This window comes from Theobroma cacao, chromosome 3 (genome assembly GCF_000208745.1).
Source record: "Theobroma cacao cultivar B97-61/B2 chromosome 3, Criollo_cocoa_genome_V2, whole genome shotgun sequence".
NCBI classification, from domain to species: Eukaryota; Viridiplantae; Streptophyta; class Magnoliopsida; order Malvales; family Malvaceae; genus Theobroma; species Theobroma cacao.
In genome coordinates this window covers 5,853,995-5,859,194 of record NC_030852.1, presented here as the reverse complement: position 1 = coordinate 5,859,194, position 5,200 = coordinate 5,853,995, and the positions used below count along the sequence as shown (strand labels likewise).

The 5,200-nt window shown below is 32.5% G+C and overlaps 1 long non-coding RNA gene across 1 annotated transcript; it reads left to right on the top strand.

The window, feature by feature from the left end:
* On the top strand, positions 3,563–4,902 carry LOC108661261. The gene is made up of 3 exons (XR_001927013.1): positions 3,563–3,602; positions 4,294–4,368; positions 4,740–4,902. It is a non-coding gene; the product is annotated as an uncharacterized LOC108661261 (long non-coding RNA).

Sequence of the window (5,200 nt, the reverse complement as noted above, 5' to 3'; positions counted from 1 at the left end):
ATACTTTAATTATCTTTATTACTATATGAATAAATTTATTTTACTCTTACGGTACAAAAAGTATTTTAGGAAGACTTTGAAAATATTGTGTTTTAAGAAAATAGAATATTTTATTTAATGTTTTTATTATATTCAAATAGCTATAATTTTACTTTAAATGAATATTTTAGACTTCAAGATTTAATTTAAATCATGAAATATGTGTTTCCACTTACATATTACATTTTTACGAATTTCAAAATTTTCAAAAAAAGAAATAAAATAAAATAAATTAAAAAAATGACGAAAATGCCCTTGTGAGCTAGAAAATAATATTTTATTGTTTTGAGTTGGAAACGACTTATGATTTCTTGAAATACGAGATTTAATAACTATTGCTCACCGAAGAGATGCGGAAGCTGATGCTAAGTCTTGTGGGGTTTCGATCGGCATTCGGGATAATGAGTGCCTATCGGGACGTCGCGGCGATTGTCAAGAGCCCGATGGGGGTTTCGGGTAGTGACAAATTCAATCCATTGGAGTAAGTTAAGAGAGAGAGGTAAGATTTAAATGAAGTGTGAGGGATATTGTAATTTTAGGCTTTTCAATTTGATTTTTAACTCATTATATTTTTGCTTTGATTTTTTTAGTGTTAAATAGTTCTAGCTGTAGTTTTTTTTTTTTGAAAGTGAGTTTTAGCTGTAGTTGATTAATGTTTAGTTTAATTAGTTATTAAAATTTTGATTGTTTGAATGAAATTAAATTGTTTTAATTTTACTGCCTAGTTACTTTTTAAGACAATTCTCTAACGGATCAATACTCTACTTGCTAAATATACTATCTGTTCGATACGTATACTTGCATATGTAGAATTTTAACTGACAACTTGAAGAACATCTGTTGATAGATAATAGACAGAATGCTATAGTAAGCATTCTGTGTTCCATTTATCGACAGATATTCCTTATGTATTGATAGATGAGGTACAAAGTTGAATGTTTATGCTTGTTTAAAGGTTTTTCAAAAGGCAAAAAGGTTTCTAAAGGCTATTTTAACTTGTCTTCCATGCAAATACTATTTAAAATGTGTTTAAATACCATGTTTCATAAACTTTATGGTTAAATAGTTTATGAATGGCATGAGATTATAAAGTGCATGTCTACAAAATACTTTTTGGCTTATCCCTTTCTCGTATCCATTCATGGAGTCTTTATGACTCACACGTTATTTTTCATATTTATTTTTATTGCAGATCAGTGATAGCACTTTATTGCTAGTAGCTAGTGTCACGGAGTCGTGATCCGTTCATTCTTCATTGGGAGGTGTCTAGCAGCCACTTAATGCCTAGTGATTTGAGTTATGTTCCACTAATGAGTCAATCTTTAGATTTCAGTTTCTCTCTCTCTCTTTCTCTCTATATGTATATATATATATATGTTGATACTCGAATGTTCAGCCTTGAAATGACAAATTATTTCATGAGATTATGTGAATATTGTGAATGATGGCCCACGAGCCTATATGAGCACCTAGGGTGCCTTTATAGATTTTATGCTAAATTTATTGGGTACATATTTTATGAATGAGAAACATGTACACCTTTTATGTCGAAAAGGCCATAATATTGTACTTATGCCTATGCATGGATGCTTATGTTTACATTTATCTATACTTGTATGTGATTGATGATTGATTGAGGTTAAAAGGCTTGTACCTGTTTGAGTCTTTGCACCAGTCACAATCCCTTCAGGAAATGGGATGTGACAATAACTTTATCACACTTTGTCTCAACCATTGCATTTTATCTTCTTTAATAATTCCCTCACAAGCTAACACTTCCTTCCCACCTCTTCACCCATCAATACCTCGTCTTCCTTCATCTTCCTTTCTTTAACTACCTCTGTAAATGATCTCTTATTTATGGTTCCCATATCTCTTTGTTGAACTTCCTATCTCTTCAATTTTTCTTCATATTTTCGCCTTTTACCTTCCATGTTCTCTTCTGATTGACTTTCTTTCTTCTTCCAATATGTGTTTCTAGCACCAAACCTAGCCATATCCATCCAGATTCTATAATCAAGCAACCATGAACCATTCAACCCCTAAATCACCTTGTTGTCCTCTATCATTGTTTTAAATTGCACATAACCTATTCTCCTTCCCTCATGTTCCTTTTCAATGGAACAAATACATCCAAAACCTTTCCATATCGCTGACAAATAGCCCCTAACTCTTTCCATTCAACTTTTGGTAGTAAATTATTGACAAATATTATCAGTATCTCAGCATCTTGCTTCTCCTGAACATCTTCGACACTCCTCGCCTGAGTGTTAGACTCTTCAATTGATATGTTTCTTGAAGTCCTTGTATCACCCTTCCATGTCGCATTGCCTCCATACCTATTCACCTAACCACCATACATGCCTTCACATGGTTTTTTCTACACCACTACATTATTCCTCCTCACCTTGCTTGACTTCTCTGTTTTGTCGCTGTTTGTTTTTGCTTAGCTGCAACAAGTGATATAAGAGTTAATGTAAAGTCTTTTTTTCCAAACAAGTAATATAATATTTGCATTGATATTCAATATATATCCTATACAAGAATTGCATAAAGTAATACCATATTTATATTGATATTCAATATATATCCTATATAATAATTACATCAAGTCCCTTATGCACATGAGGACCACTATTTTCCCCAAACCTTTATGCACAGAGGTATCGATAATTTTACAAAAAAACCTCTATCATCAGCTTTACAAAAGAAGACCACTACCAATGTGTCTAATATTAAAATCAATAATTAGCATCTAATATCACATCTCTAGAAAATGACAAACAAACAAAGACAAAAAATTACAAAATATTTGTCAAGCCCAGCCCTATAATATACTTGCCATATCATTCATGTATTTGACAACATGCTTGCATACTTGAATACCTCGAAAAAATCATCAAAAGTCGATAGTGTACCTAGTGGTACAACTAAGTTGATTTAAGCCTCGAACTAGTTCAAATAAAGATTTTAAGATGCAATTGAGAGTTATTGAATCTTAGAATGACTTCATATGGTGATTCGGAGTTCGGGGATTGATTTGGAGTTAAATTGAAATTTTCATAACGTAGGGGTAAAATTATCATTTTTCCACCCGAGGGCAAATTTGGGATGGTGGATGAAATTTTGATCAAGTTTGACTATTTGGAACATAATTTGAGCTTGAGAAGTGAAAAATTTTAATTCCGACAATTTTTCGAACATAAGGCCAAAAAGGTCATTTCACGTGTTCACAAGGACGTAATTAGAATTTTTGGAATTTTACACCACCTTGACACTTGTCAAACCCATGAAATTCATTTTATACTTTGGATAATTGAGGGATTTTATGTGGTGGAGAAGAAATGCTTAATTATTAAGTTTTATGTATGGACCAATCATATGGTGACAAGTGTCAAGCTTTAATATTATTATATTTTCCTTTATAAACACAACTAAAACTCTCCCATCTCATTTCTCTTGGCCGGCCAAGGCAAGAACAAAAGGGAAAAAGCATAGAACAAACCCTAGAGAAGAAAATCAAGAGAAAATTCATTGGATTTCAAGGAATTAAGCAAGTAAAGGTAAAATTTCTTAATTCTAGCTTGTGATCTACCTTTCCTATGCATTCTTTTTCAATTACCATGGTTAAAATTCAAGATCTCATGAAGGATTCATGGCTGACCGAATTTAGGGAGAGAAGATTTGATGATTTATTTGGTTAGATTTCAAGATATCTTAGGGTTTTTAGTTGTTTGGTGATGTTTAGCATGAAAAACAAGCAAGAAATTTCATGCCCTTCACCCACACTCTTTGGCTGAAATTTTCAAGAGAGAAATTGGATAATGGACTTTGATGAATTTCATGCTATTTAGGTGTTTTTAGTTGTTTTATGATGTAAGGTGTAAAAATCAAGCATGAAAATTACATGTTCTACATTAAACCTTCAATGGCCGAATTTTACAAGGGAGATATTGATGATGGATTTTTGTGATATTACATATTATTTAACTTGTAATTGATGACTTGGAGTGTTGGAAGTGGAATCAAGTTAATTGGAGTTGAATTGGATGTATTGGCCAAGTAATCGGTGTATAGATCGAATTAGGCCGATACCATTTTATTTTGATACATAATTGAAGCTACGTAGAACACCATATTTAGATAATAAACCGAACATTTCGCATCCCATTTCATGCATTCATATAGACCCTAAATTAGTTTATAATGGTTTAGTGCAAATATAGTAAATTGCTTGTTGTGCGTTATGTTTAGGTGATGAAACTTCTGATAAGAGTAAGGAGATTGTACCCGAAGATCAGGACAAGGAGTACTTCGACTCCCGATATTGTGAGTAACCTTATTATCATCTTAATTATCTAAAGTAGTTTTTATTCGTTTTTGTGATTTTATAGAAAAATGAGTTTAAATGGTAAATCCTTATGTTTTATAAGTAAAACGTGATTAAATGAAATGAGTTTTATAAATCATTTTGAAATTGAATGATGATTTTAGAAATTGAGTAATTGGAGACTGTTTGTTTGTGTTGTAAATTTATGGTTTGAATTGAATGGTTTATGGTGATATTGGCATGAATGGCTGAATTGGAAATTATGTTGAAATTGTATGAACTGTTTGTTTTGCCTTAACAGGCTAGATAGTAATATAATTGCCATGTCATACTGTCGAAACTTTTATTGATTTGGTGGGATATTGATTAGTCATTGCAGTGGTGGGTTTTCGTGGACCAGCCTAATAGAGAGGGGCACGATAAATTCGGTTATATTTTACTTCGGTACGAGAGGCGCGAAGGGTATCTCCTGAGGTAAAGCTTTAAAGTTCACTACATGCTAAACCACCACGTGAGGGTGAACTCAGCCAACGCCAAGGAACGGCTATGCTTTTCAACGTAAAAATGTGTTTTATGCGTATACAAACTTTTCTTTAATAGCCTTGGCGGACTCGGTTGGATGCCCCGGCCAAGGTATCCCCGAGAATGAGTTTTGGCATGAGCCAAATTTTTAAGAAATTCATAAGCCATGTTGATTATTTGAGTGAAATGAAATTATTTAATTTAGTTGAAATGAGTTTGAAACGTTATGAATCATAGTATGATGAACTATTTTAAGTTGTCTCCAATTACTTGACTTTAGATATTTTAGATGATGTTTGTTTACTCACT